The sequence below is a fragment of the Prionailurus bengalensis genome, chromosome B3 (genome assembly GCF_016509475.1).
Source record: "Prionailurus bengalensis isolate Pbe53 chromosome B3, Fcat_Pben_1.1_paternal_pri, whole genome shotgun sequence".
NCBI classification, from domain to species: Eukaryota; Metazoa; Chordata; class Mammalia; order Carnivora; family Felidae; genus Prionailurus; species Prionailurus bengalensis.
Window position 1 is genome coordinate 113825653 of NC_057355.1, and position 14767 is coordinate 113840419.

Consider the following 14767-nt stretch of genomic DNA (forward strand, 5'->3'; position numbering starts at 1 on the left):
ATTTTGTATGGTCAGTTACCAATATTTCTCCTGTAGTACTTTTGCAATAACTCAATAATTTATTTAACAAGGCTTTATTAAGTCCCTGCAGTGTTCCAGCCTCCATGCTTGGCACTGAGGATACAGTGATGAGTGAGACAAAGACTCTAACATCCAAGTAGAGGAGATAGATTTTGAGAAAGAAAAAAAAAATTATTTGAAATACAGATTATGAAAAGTCTATGAAGAAAATCCAATATGTTAGAGATTAACTGGGTAGAGGCCTAAATCATATTTGGTGGCTGTGTCAGGGTGCAGCCATTAATAAAAAAGGGAGAAATCACACTATGAAACTTTAATGTAGGAATAAGTTAAATAGGTGTTAGAGACCTGGAAAAGCACAAAGGAAACATTAAGATGTCAGAGGAATAACTACAGGAAGCAACTATCACAACTGGGTCTGGGTGGCAGGAGGAAGAGTTTAGAGTAATCAGAATCTAGAAGCTCAGAAGTCAGAGTCTTTGGAGCTAGGACTCAACCTTTTAAGGAGTGGGCACAGCCCAGCTGCTTATTCTGAGTTGGGGGGAAAAAATGGAGGCTAGAACCGGTTGCTGTTGCCAGGGCAACACTGACAGAAACAAGCAGGGAACAGGAAGGACCACCAGTTCCTTCTTCCTTCCCTCTGCTTTCCAAGCTCCCTGCAGTCTAATGCAACCTCTTACTGAACCTAACAGGAAGCCAGCTGGCAAAAAACTGCAGAGTTCCAGCCCCAGCACCACAGTGCAGAATGCAATGGTAGATTTGGAGCTGAGAGACGATCACTGGTCAAGTGATGGAGAAGGGTTCTCTAAACAAGTGACTTTTGAACTCAGATCTAAAGAATGAAAATAAGCCCCACATGTTAATAATTAAGAGAATAGCATTTCAGAGGAAAGGGCTTAGAGAATACAACATCAGAAAGGAGTCGGAGTATGATGAGGGATGGGAGTGTGGTCTGAGATATAATTCGAGGGAACTGAGGCCAGGATGGAGCCAGATCAAGCCCACAAATATGCAGGCTGTTGGGTGTAATACTAAATACACACACACACACACCTTATAATGCAAATCTGCTAAGAGCATTGGGAAGCCGCTAAAGGTTCAGGTGGGGAAAAAAAAAAAGTCTATTATTTGCTAAATACCCATTGAATACAAGGCACCATACTTGACAAGGATTCTTGCAAACAAGGAACTCATTCTCTACCTTCTAGCCTGTTCCTCTGTCTGCATTTTGATTTCTGGTCTACCCAGTTTCCCAACCAGAAACCTCTGAGTCATTCCTTCTTCTCACTCCCCACATCCAATTCGTCACCACATTCTGTCAACTCTACCAATAGTTATGAAGTAACCCTCTCTTTTCTATTCTCACTGCTACTACCTCGGTCTTTCCTCTGCCCCAAGAACTGCCCTCCCCCTATCCAGCCTTCACACTGCTGCTAGAGTGATCAATCCAGAACACAAATATCCTCAGGCTAAGACTCTTCGTTTGAAAACTACTTCAGCAGATGAGGTCCAAGAACCCAGTTAGGGCATTCAGAGCCTTCCGGAACCTAGCCCCTGCCTCCTCCAATTTCACTTTTCCCCCCTCCAACTTTATGTAACACCAGACAATTTGCAGTTACCCCTTCAAACCATGTCATTTTATGCCTCAGTGCCTTTGCACAGGATGGCTACTCTTTCAAGGCTTAGTTTGGGCATTAACTCCTCCAGGAACCCTTCCCTTAAATCTCCAAACTAGACTAAGTGCCCCTCACCTATGCTCCTACTTATCACTGAATCTCATTGGAATAGTCTGCTTATATGGCTCCTCCCCCAGTTGATGGTAAGTTCCTTGAGGGCAAAGATGTTCCTCTTTGTAACCCCAGCATGCATGGTGCCCTGTAAGTGGTAGGTACTCATTACTGAACAAACCAACAGAATTGACCTTATATAGCACTCAGCAGGGGGCCAGAGCCAGAACCTGACAGGAAAATTTCATATCCCAAGCTTAGAACATGCAACAGAGAAGAGCCCATAAAGGTATGAGTTAGTGAACACATCTCATGAAGGGACAAGGACAGAAGCTAATTGGTCATGGACCTCACTTTGACAAAGCACCTCAAATGCTGACTTGTGGCATCATCTCCAAATGAAGTTACACATATGGTTTTATATTCTATGCATGTTTTAAAAACATTAATATTTTAAAGGTAAATGTTTAAAATCTTCCATGATTATTTCCCTCTTTTGCTATTCTTCACTTTTTAATATACCAATAACCAAAAAAAAAAAAAAAAAAATGGAAGTGAGATAATACCAAAGACTTTCATCAGGATTAACATTGACCTGGAAAAAGAGGAGATCATATTTATTGAAAAATGTTTCCTGGCCCTGAGGCAGGAAGAACAGGAACATGGCAAGTGGTGATCATGCAATAACTGGGCTGAATGAAGAAATAGGTGACTATAAATCTAGTCCATAGTACTCATATGACTACTGGAAGAGTTTTCCAACCAGAAGAGGACATTCAGGATAGAAGACAGGAAAAGGAGTATCCAAAGCAAAGGTAACAGGAAGCCCTTTGTGTGTGGAGAGACTGCCCTTGTCTGCAGACTGAACCAGTTACATGTGGAGAGCTATCACCAGAACTGATGCCTTTTTTTTTTCAATTGGGAACTCTTTTTTTTTTTTAATGTTTATTTTGAGATAGAGACAGCACGGTGGGGGAGGGGCAGAGAGAGATGGAGGGAGCGAATCCCAAGCAGGCTCCACATATGTGCAGAGCCCGATATGACTAGAATACACCAGACGCTGGAAGCATGAAGACACCTCTGCCCTCTAAGAATGCTACAGTCTTTTGAAGCTTTTCTTTACAGAAGCTCAAAGTGATTTAACTATGTTGAAGTTTCAGAAAATTGGGATGTAAGGAAATTGATGAATTATCAATTGAATGGTAAACAGTATAAAGTGTCTTCAACTTTCTCAGCATGGTATCTTTTCCATGGTGATTCTACTGCTAAGTTGATTTTTTTCTCCAAAGAAGCCTCTGTAAACTTCACAGACAACCAGAAGTACCGCTCCCCAGCTGCCAGTGGGAATGCTGGCAACACTTGATCTCAGCGGCTGACGTTCAGGGCTGCTCCTTCCCAGGGCTCTTCTCTTACTTCAGAGACTATGTCAACACATTGTGATGCAGGAGCAATAGAACAATGCCCAGAGCAGCCTGGCCTCCTCTGCTTCTTTTACTAAGTGGTTAGTTGCCTACCTGGTAGACATAAACACCTTCTGACAAAGAAATGTGAAAAGAGTTGGAAACCTGCTGTTTGGAGACTATTCTCCTACTAGACATCCAAGAGATCTCCAGAGATCTATTTCAGCCTCACATCTATGTAAGTACAATTTCCGTGCGAACCTGAGGAAGAAGGAAATGGATAGTACTTGAATGAATTCAAGTACTTCAAGGGCAAAAATGTCTATTTTCTTTCCATCTTCCTCTTTTCCTTCTAGTTTCATGTCTTATCCTTGGGAACTGGATAAGACATGAACAGCAGGAAAGCATTTTCCAGAACAGCAGGAAAGCTCAGAGACTTAACTCTAGCTACTGGATTTTTCTTAAAAATAATTTCATTGAGAATTTGCGTTAAAATGAAAGCAAGTTTTCTAATTGTCTTTAAATTTTGGTTTTCTGGGCCGCCTGGGTAGCTCAGTCTATTAAGTGTCCCACTCTTGGTTTCAGCTCAGGTCATGATCTCACAGCTTCGTGAGTTCAAGCCCTGCGTGGGGCTCTGTGCTGACAGTACGGAGCCTGCTTGGGATTCTCTCTCTGCCCCTCCCCCACTTGCTCTGTCTCTCTCAAAATAAATAAATAAACTTTGAAATTAATTAATTAATTAATTTTGGTTTTCCAAACCATTACCCCAATTTTCTTTCATTGAGTGAGAATTGAATGAACTTTTGGAAAGACGGTCACTTTTCATTATTCAAATGGGAGAGAAGATCCAGAATACAGGGCTTTCCTGTTCAAAGCTGAACGATTAGCTGGGGGCCCCATGGGGAGAATTCGGTCCACAACAGTCCAACCTTCTCAAAGGTGTGACCAGAACTGCAACATAGAATTGTGATGCAGCAATCCTAAAAATATGTTTACTAGTGTGTTAAGAATGTTTAAAAAAAAAAAACTAAGGAGATGCTATGCTTCAAAGTGCTATGAAGAACCAACCTGAAAGCACAAGTACCACAGAGAACAAGTAATGGGTAAACACTGCCATTTAAGAGCTTTTATGTAATTACAGATGAGAAATAACACACACAGAAGAAAAGGCAAGAGAATCTTGGTGGTCAGTATAAGGGCGTTCACTATAGAATTCTTTTTGTTTTGTTTTGTTTATTCTTTTTTTTTTCAACGTTTTTTATTTATTTTTGGGACAGAGAGAGACAGAGCATGAATGGGGGAGGGGCAGAGAGAGAGGGAGACACAGAATCGGAAACAGGCTCCAGGCTCTGAGCCATCAGCCCAGAGCCTGACGCGGGGCTCGAACTCCCGCACCGCGAGATCGTGACCTGGCTGAAGTCGGACGCTTAACCGACTGCGCCACCCAGGCGCCCCTGTTTTGTTTATTCTTGAGAGAGCCAGAGAGAGAGCATGAGCAGGGGAAGTGCAGAGAGGAGGGAGACAGAGGATCTGAAGCAGGCTCTGCACTGACAGCAGCGAGGCCGACTCAGGGCTTGAACTAAAGAACCATGAGATCATGACCTGAGCCGAAGTTGGGACACTCAACCGACTGTGCCACCCAGGTGCCTCTCACTATAGAATTCTTAAAACTTTGCTATAGGTTGGAATATTTTTTATAATAGACTACCAGTGGGAAAAGATCAAATGGGAATGGTAAATAGCAAACAATTATAGACACCCTTCCAAATTAAGTGATCAGAAAAGGCCCTGAAAACATTTCCATGTTGGCTCCCAGACTCCTGCTCCCTCCCTTTCCCAAAGTCAAACTGTCATTAAAGTCAAACTGTCACCAGTCCACAAAATTCACAGTGACTACATTCATTCCTGGGGAAATCAAGACATTCCACCACCGCCCACAGGTGAATATACTTCATATCCACACTATTCTTAGCCCTAATAGGGCCTTGGTCATCTTGAAACATTACCCAGAGAAGGAAGTCTGGTGATGTCATGGGAAGTCTGGAGCAAAGCTGAAGAAGTTCCATCCCTGAAATATATACAGCTCATTGCCTCTCTGTGTTTCATGTCCCCATTAAACTGCTGGCATTGGTTTCTGATTTGTAATCCAATTTAATATGGAATCTCTCTACCTTTTCTTTTTACTAAAAGTAGCCAACAATGCTTTTTCAAATGACAGTCATATTGTAATTCTCCAGAAAAATGCAACCTTTTGTAACTATCTCCTGAATTAATCTTCATCCGGTTAAAGCCAAAAGAGAGCAAAGGGGGGGGGGGCACTAATTAAAAGAAATAACAAAGAATGTAAAGAATCTGCTTGCGACAGGATAAGTTAGGGTCCATCTCAAATACAATTAGATTCCTTCACGCTCTGTAACACAGTTAAAACCCTTATACACGCTCTCCCCGTACAATACTTGCTTAATTAGATGTAGAAAACATTTACTGAGCCTAGGGAAAGGCATAAATTATCACAAAAACATAAACTGTGATTGTGAAAATGAATACACAATCCTTGTAGAACAAGTTATAACAAAAGATTCTGTGTATATGTGAAATGAAGCCAGGTTTCCCTGATGCCCTATAGCAAGTCTGCTTTGTTTCTCTGCTCTATTTCACACATTCATTCAAAACGTATTTATTGTAATTCTATAACATATACATTCACTGGCCCTTTGATGTGATCAACCTTTTTTAATACTAAAATTTACTTTTTATTTATGAGTTTTATACTGCAGACCTTTATTGTACATGTAATGTTAATAAAGCAAGATAGTATGAACTTCCATAAAGAATTTGCATAAATAAGCCTTGCTTTATTTTTAAAATATTTATGTAGAATCTACAAATGATGTACTCATTATTATGAGTAACACTGTTGCAGATTTCACTTGCAACATCTCTCTGCTCAGATTTCTCATCATAATGATTGTGGTCATATCATTCTCTAAACTGCAGTGGTCACAGGGCAATGCAAAAGAAGCATAAATGCATAGGAATTTATGCTTCGTTATCTACATTTATCCTTATTAAAAATGTATCCATGGAGGGGCACCTGGGTGGCTCAGTCGGTTAAGCATCTGCCTTCAACTCAGGTCATGATCTCACAGTTTGTGAGTTTGAGCTCCGCGTCAAGCTCTGTGCTGACAGCTCGGAGCCTGGAGCCTGCTTTGGATTCTCTGTCTCCTTCTCTCTCTGCCCCTCCCCCACTTGTGCTCTGTCTCTCTCTCAGAAACAAATAAATGTAAAACTTTCTGAGGGGAAAAAAATGTATCCATGGAAATGATGGAAATGTTCTAAAGTGAGATTATGGTGATGGCTGTACAATTCTGTAAATACACTAAAAATCATTGAAATAAGTGAAGTTGATACTGTGTAAATTATATCTCAGTATCTCAATAAAGCTATATTAGAAACTGATCCATAAGTAAAATTATTAAGAGAACAAAAATATCTGGAAAAGTCCAGCCCACACAAATTAGAATTATTTTGAATCATCGTAATTAATAACAGTATCTCAGTCAGGGTTGCTAATTGGATAAGAGGGCTGGGGGCTATGAGCTATCAGGCTGTTCTGGTCTTCCCACAGGAAAGCACAGCAGAGCACAGGGAACTTATCAGAGTGAGGGCCATGAATTATCTACTGCTTTTTAAGAGAAACTCATTTCTCAAGCATCAGCTTAGCCACTGGGCACAATTAATTTTGGTACATCTTACAGAAGATTGTGATGTTCCAAATAGGTCCACACCATGATTGGTAACTCCTGCTTTTAAAATATTTAATGTTATAGGAAAATATTAATATGTATTATATGTAACACACAATGTATATATCTAACATACAACATTGTGTATTTTACATATTATATAAATATATATTTATAAAACTAAAAAGATATATATACCAAAACTTTAGTACTATCTCCAGATATTGAGAGTAAACCTACTAAATAGGGTCTTCTTTAAATTTTTTGAATGTCTATTTATTTTTAAGAGAGAGACAGAGTGTGAATAGGGCAGAGAAAGAGGGAGACACAAAATCCAAAGCAGGCTCCAGGCTCCGAGCTGTCAGCACAGAGCCCGACGCAGGGCTTGAACTCGCAATCATGAGATCATGACCTGAGCTGAAGTCGGACGCTTAACCGACAGAGTCCCCTAAGCGCCCCTAAATAGTTAATTTAACAGTTGATGATTATGCTTTGGGATCTTTGACAAAATGTGTGGTGGTGTGTGTGTTTAGCCAAAATTGGTTTCATAAAACAATTCATATGTCTCAAGAACAGTGCAGTCTCAGCTCATTACCAGGATAATGGGAGAGGTGTGGGAAGGGTTTGTGGTGGACAGATTGGTAATCTCGAATGACAGTTACAGCAAGACCGGTTAAAATTCACACATTTATTTTTACCATCTATACACATGATCCAAAAGTGTCAAAACAATTCTGGAACAAATGTTTAGAAACGAACACCACACAGGTGAAGATAAAAGATTCTGTTCCATTTTCAGCTCCTTAGCTGATCTCCTCTTTGTTCCAGAGTTCAAAAGGGATGAGAAGGGCAAGGCCCAGTGTGGCTGCAAATTCACTGCAAATTTCTTCTCTGTGGCCCTAATTTCACAATTACACTTGCACCCTCAGGAGATTGTCCACTGACTGCTCTCTGGAGGGACTGTTCTTGCATCAAAGGGATCCTGGGGACCACATAAATGACTGCTGGAAGGGGCATTCCCTAGTCCTAGTGACCACAGAGAATCCACAGATTATCATGAATTTGCTAACAGTAGACATTGCAGGTTGTCACTTTTCTTAGAGTGATTTTTTTTTAATGTGCACTTTGTCACTCACTTCTGGATGAGCCGAAGTTGACTACTGCATTTCATCAGATCTAAGATCCATCAATTATTATATCCATTATGTTATGGACCACTGAGAAAGAAAAAAAAATGCTGCTAATTACACAATTAAATGCTTTCTCATTACTTAGAAGTTTTCCACACAATGTCTGTCGTACTCTATTCTGTCATCCTCTGTGCATTTGTTAAAAGAGTGCTCCACTCCAGTCTCTGACAGGTCTTCTGCAAGTTTTATACTGGAACTTTCTTGACCACATCAGAAGGTATCAACAAAATGTTTTCAGATTATCATTAGAAACACATTTTATTTTTATCCAAGTATAAATTAATATAGTGTTACATTTCAGGTGTACAATATAATGATTCAACAATTCTATACATTTCTCAGTGCTCATCAAGATAAGTGTATTCTTGGGATGCCTGGGTGGCTCAGTCAGTTAAGCACCTGACTTGATTTCAACTCAGGTCATGAGCTCACAGTTTGTGAAATCGAGCCCCGTGTCAGGCTCTGTGCTGACAGTTCGGAGCCTGCTCAGGATTCTCTCTCTGCCTCTCTTTCTGCACCTACCCCACGCACACTCTCTCTCTCTCATAAATAAATAAACTTTAAAAAAAAAAAAAAGAGGGGCAACTGGGTGGCTCAGTTGGTTGAGTGTCCGACTTCAGCTCAGGTCATAATCTCACGGTTGGTGAGTTCGAGCCCCGCGTCAGGCTCTATGCTGACAGCTCAGAGCCTGGAGCCTGTTTCAGATTCTGTGTCTCCCTCTCTTTCTGCTCCTCCTCTGCTCGCATGCTGTCTCTCTCTCTCAAAAATAAAGATTTTTTTTTAATAAAAAAAAAAAGATAAGTGTATTCTTAATCCCCATCACCTATTTCATCCATCCCCCTATTCACCTCACTCTGGCAACCACCAGGTCTCCATATTTAAGAATCTGCTTTTTTGTTTTCTTTGTCTGTTTTGCTTCTTAAATTATTCCACATATAAGCATATGGTATTTGTCTTTCTCTAGTGACTTATTTCATTTAGCATTATACCCTCTAGGTCCATCCATGTTGTTGCAAAGGGCAAGATCTCATTCTTTTTTATGGCTGAGTAATATTCTATTGTATATATACATATACATCTTTATTCATTCATCTATCATTGGGCACTTGGGTTGCTTCCACAACTTGACTTTTGTAAATAATGCTGCAATAAACATAAAAGTGCATATGCCTTTTTGAATTACTGTTTTTGTTTTCTTTGGGTAAAAATACTCATTAGTGGAATCAAATGGTAATTCTATTTTTAATTTTTTGACGAATCTCCATACTGTTTTTCACAGTGCCTGTACCAATTTGCATTCACACCAACAGTGCATGTGGGTTCCTTTTTCTCCATATTCTCACCAACATTTGTTATTTCTTGTCTTTTTTATTTTAGCCATTTGACACATGTACAGTTATATCTCCTTATAGTTTTAATTTATATTTCTCTGATGATTACTGATGTTGAGCATCTTTTCATGTGTTTGTTGGCCATCTGAATGTCTTTGGAAAAACGTTTATTCAAGTCCTTTGCCCATTTTTTAATTGGGTTTTGTGTGTGTGTGTGTGTGTGTTGAGGTGTATAAATTCTTTAAATATTTTAGGTATTAACATCTTATTGGATATATGATTTGCAAATAAATTCTTCCATTCAGCAGGTTGCCTTGTTTTGTTGATTTGGGGAGAGGAGGGAGGGGGTTAGTTTGGGTTTGGGTTTGTTTTTATTTTTGTTTTTGTTTGCTTGTTTGTTTGTTTTTTGCTTTTTGTTTTGGTGTAGTCCTGATAGTTTAACTTTGCTTTTGTTTCCCTTGCCAGAGGAGACATACTGGAAAAATATTTCTACAGCTGATGTCAAAGAAATTACTTCCTATTTTTTAAAGTAATTTTATAGTTTCAGGTTCACATTTAGGTTTTTAATCTATTTTGAGTTTATTTTTGTATATGGCATAAAGATGTAGTCCAGGGGCGCCTGGGTGGGACAGTCGGTTAAGCGTCCGATTTCAGCCAGGTCACGATCTCGCAGTCCGTGAGTTCGAGCCCCGCGTCGGGCTCTGGGCTGATGGCTCAGAGCCTGGAGCCTGTTTCCGATTCTGTGTCTCCCTCTCTCTCTGCCCCTCCCCCGTTCATGCTCTGTCTCTCTCTGTCCCAAAAAAATAATAAATAAACGTTGAAAAAAAAAAAAAAAGATGTAGTCCAAATTCATTCTTTTACATGTAGTATCCAGTTTTCCTCATACCATTTGTTAAGAGACTATCTTTTTCCCACTGTATATTGTAGATTAATTGACCATAAAAGTGTGGGTTTATTTCTGGACTCTCAGTTCTGTTTCATTGATCTATGTGTCTATTTTTGTGCCAGTACCATACTATTTCAATTACTACTAGCTTTGCAGTGTATTTTGAAATCCGGGATGTATTGCCTCCAGCTTTGTTCTTTTTCAACGTTGTTTTGGCTATTTGGGGTCTTTTGTGCTTCCACACAAATTTTAGGATTATTCCGGTTCTGTGAAAAATATTGGTATCTTGATAGGGATTGCATTAAATATGTAGATTGCTTTGGACATTGTGGACATTTTATCAATATTCATTCTTCCAATCCATGAGTGGGGAATGCCTTTCCATTTGATTGTGTCATCTTCAGTTTCTTTCATCCATTTTATACTTTTCAGAGAACAAATCTTTCACCTCTTGGGTTAAGTTTACCTCAGTATTTTATTCTTTTTGGTGCAATTATAAATGGGATTGTTCTCTTAAATTCTTTCTGTTACTTCATTATTAGTGTATAGAAATGCAACAGACTTCTGTCTGTACCCTTCAACTTTACTGAATTCATTTATCAGGTCTGGTAGTTTTTGGAGTTTTGGAGTAGTTTTTGGAGTCTTTGGAGTTTTGTATTTATAGTCTCATGTCATCTGCAAGTAGTGAAAATTTTACTTCTTCCTTACCAATGTGGATGCTTTTTATTTCTTTTTCTTGTCTGATTGCTGTGGGAAGGACTTTCAGTATTATATTGAATAAAAGTGGTAACAGTGGACATCCTTGTCTTGTTCCTGATCTTAGAGGAAAAGCTCTCAGTTTTTCACCATTAATTATGAAATTAACTGGGGTTCTTCATAATATCACCTTCATTATGCTGAGGTATGTTCCTTCTAAACGTACTTTGTTGAGGGTTTTTATCATGAATGGATGTTGTACTTTGTCAAATGCTATTTCTGCATCTTTTGAAATGATCATATGGTTTTTATCCTTTCTCTTACTGATGTGGTGTATCACACTGATTGTTTTGTGAATATTGAACAACACTTACATCCCAGGAATAAACACCACTTGATCATGGTGAATAATTTTAGTGTGTTGTTGGATTTGGTTTACTAATATTTTGTTAAGGATTTTTGTATCTATGTTCATCTGAGGTATTGGCCTGTAGCTTTATTATTTTTTGTAATATCTTTGGTTGGTTTTCAGGGTGATGCTGGCCTCATAAAATGAATTTGGAAGTTTTCCTTCCTTTTCTATTTTTTGGGTAAGCTTGAGAAGAATACATTTTAACTCTCCTTTAAATGTTTGGTGGAATTTGCCTGTGAAAACATTTGGCCCTGAACTTTGTTGGGAGTTTTTTGATTACTGATTCAATTTCATTGCTAGTAATTGGTCTGTTCCTCTATTGCTTTAGGATTCAGTTAGGGAAGATGATATGTTTCTAGGAACTTAACCTTTTCTTCTAGATTTTCCAATTTGTTGGCATACAATTTTTCATAATATTCTGTTATAATATTTTGTATTTCTGTGCTGTTAGTTATTCTTTCTCCTCCATCTCTGATTTTATTTGAGTCTTCTCTCTTTTTTTTTTTTTCTTGATGAGTCTGACTAAATTTTTATCAACTTTGTTGACCTTTCCCAAGAACCAGCTCCTGGCTTCATTGTTCTATTGATTTTTTAGTCTCTATTTCATTTATTTCTGCTCTAATACTTATTATTTCCTTCCTTCTATTGGCTTTGGCTTTGTTTGTTGTTCTTTTTCTAGCTGTAAATGTAAGGTTAGGTTGTTTATTTGAGATTTTTCTTGCTTCTTGAGGTAGAGCTATACAATCTTCCCTCTTAGATCAGTTTTTGCAAAATTTCAAAGATTTTGGACTATTGTGTTTTCATTTTCATTTGTCCCGAAGTATCTTTTGATTTACAAACACATTTTAAATGACAATTAAATGCAACCCATGTAGTACAATAAATGTACATAATTTAACATGAATAACCATAATTAAATTTGCACATGTGCAGCCAAATAACAACCACCATGCAATTCCCCCCACCACTACCAGCTGAGTGATCACAAGGAACATTCCATTTCAGAGTTAAACTGAGGAAAAATGTTTCTTAGAATGAATGAAACTTGGGAAATATGAAACTATAAGTGAGCAAGAGGGAACCCAGGGCAGCAAATGCTGAGTAAATTATACTTTTTGACAGAGGGGCAGGTGTCGGTAGACCAATATAAGCTCTCAGGTGCTCACTATGTGACAGCCATGGTGTTCAGTGTTTCCTATACATCACTCTATTGAGTTAAGTAGTTTTATCATCATTTTATAGATGAGAAACTTGAGCTCAGAGATGTTAAGTAACATGCCCAAGGCCACAAAAGTAGGCGACAGAGCCCGAGTATGAACGTGGATGTGTCTGACTCCAGAATCCTTTACAGTCCCAGTTATACAAATTTCCACACTGGCCTATGGCATTGAGTTCTGTAGTTATTATGGTTGTGGTTTACCTTGTCCAGGTATTCCTAAAGGGGTTATTTAAATCAGAATTTTACAGAGAGATAAAAGTATTGTCTGTAGTGACTGCAAGCACAATATGGAGAACGATACACAAGTGACAAAATAGTGAGCTGGAAAGTTAGTAATATAGGCTACTCTGGCTTTTTATGGGAAGAAAATAACTCAGGTTTCTTATGACCCTCCATTGTACAATAGTTATTTGAGTCTATATTACTTCCTTTGTCACATTATCAAATATCTTACTTGCTTTAAGAGCCCAGGATTTTACCATTTGGCAATTTCAGGTCAACCGTGAGCTATGAACTTGTGACTGTCTGGTTCCACTCACCAAAAGACCATGATTAGAATCATTGACAACAGCTCAGCTCAGATATAAACAGCAGCCCTCTGAGCACTTCACCCACCTTGCTTCATTAGGAAAACTCTTTCTAAGGCATGGACCTCTCAGGTATGAAATAAAAGTAAGGATTTGTACTGAAATTTTCCTCCTTTGTATGCACTTTATTTTCTATTTTTGTTTCCTTCACAAAAGACTTCACCATGAAAAGGAGGAAGCCCAGACTGAAATGAGTTAAAACCTTCGTCTTTGAGAGAGGATTGTGGCTTGGCCCTGAGTTAAGGTGAGATACATTGATGCATACTAATGAGACCATATTAAGCTCTACATCGTCACACGCTCTCCTTCCCTTTCTCTCTCCATTCTGTCTCCTTTCCTCTCCTTTCCAAGCTGTCTTCGCCTCTTTTCCTCTTCTGGAAACTCAGTGTCCAAGAATGCTACTTTTCTAGATCTCAAGAGGGAGACACATGAACTCAAGAGGGAGAACATGAAGAGAGTTTGAGCTGAGAAAGATAAGTGTAAGAAATCACAGCTGTTCTTGAAAATGGAGGGTGAACAACTGCTGTGATTTTGCTTGTCACCCTGACCCAAAGGCTTGCTGACCTTTGTCTTCTTTCCTCCATTATACCTTGCTTTCATCCAAAAATGCTCTTTTGTAATGATTTCTTGTCATGTTCCAGAAGATTCCCCATATATTTAGGCCCCAAAGAATCCAGTTGATGTTTTGATCACTTGCTGTGTCCTCTGTCTCTGTTAAGGCAGTTTCACTGTCTTTCAACAAAGTGATGATGGTATAAATGCCTTGTGCTGCTGGGTAAGTCATGAAGGAGAGAAAACGTAGATGACAATGAGACTTTAGGTGCTTTTTTCCTACCATCCAATCACTATAAGGATTCTTCCACTGTTGTTGCAAAGGTCTTTTCTAAGAAACCGTGGCTAAATAAAGCCTTTTTGCACTCTAACCCTCAGAACCTGTCCATCTTCTCGAGATCTTCTTTTATACCCCCATCCTCTTCTCTATACCTTTTACTTCCTCTTTCCTTGTAGTATTATTTCCATTAATATCTTTAAAACATCACAAACATACAGAAATATTGCAAGTACACTACAAAGGTCTTTTTTTTTCCTGAATCTTTTAAGAGTAATTTGCCAACCTGATGCCCTATTACCTCCAAATACTTTAGTTTGTGTTTCTTACCATCAAGGGTATTCTCCTCCAGAGCCAAAATTTAACCATCAAAATCAGAACATGAATGTTGCATATTACCATCATCTAATCCTGAGACCCCATTCAAATTTTACCAGTTGTCCCAATAATAGGCTGCCTAGCCAGTTCAGAATCACGATTGCATTTAGTTATCATGTTTCTTTAGTCTCCTTCAGTCTGAAAAAGTTTCTTAGTCTTTTCTTTGACTTTGACTTGCATTGATATTTTTTAAGATCACAGGCCAATTATTTTGTCAAATATCCCTCTAACTGGCTCTGTCTGATATTTCCTAATGGTTGGATTTGGGTCATGCATCTTTGGGAGGAATATCACAAGGGAATGCTCTGTGCCCTCATTGCATCCTATAAGATGATGTACCATTTT

General features: G+C 38.8%; 1 protein-coding gene across 7 annotated transcripts in view; it reads left to right on the forward strand.

Moving 5' to 3' along the window:
• The first annotated feature begins 3222 nt into the window (after positions 1–3222).
• The window catches only part of FAM71D (family with sequence similarity 71 member D), a 35057-nt gene continuing 23512 nt past the window's right edge, over positions 3223–14767 (forward strand). For 4 of the 7 annotated variants that reach the window (XR_006293415.1, XR_006293416.1, XR_006293417.1 and 1 more), the window contains exons 1-3: positions 3223–3386; positions 13124–13287; positions 13372–13459. The gene's annotated coding sequence lies outside the window, so the exon portion shown is untranslated. The remainder of the gene's footprint in view (positions 3387–13123; positions 13288–13371; positions 13460–14767) is intronic. The other 3 variants (XR_006293413.1, XM_043556404.1, XR_006293414.1) reach the window with 2 other exon arrangements.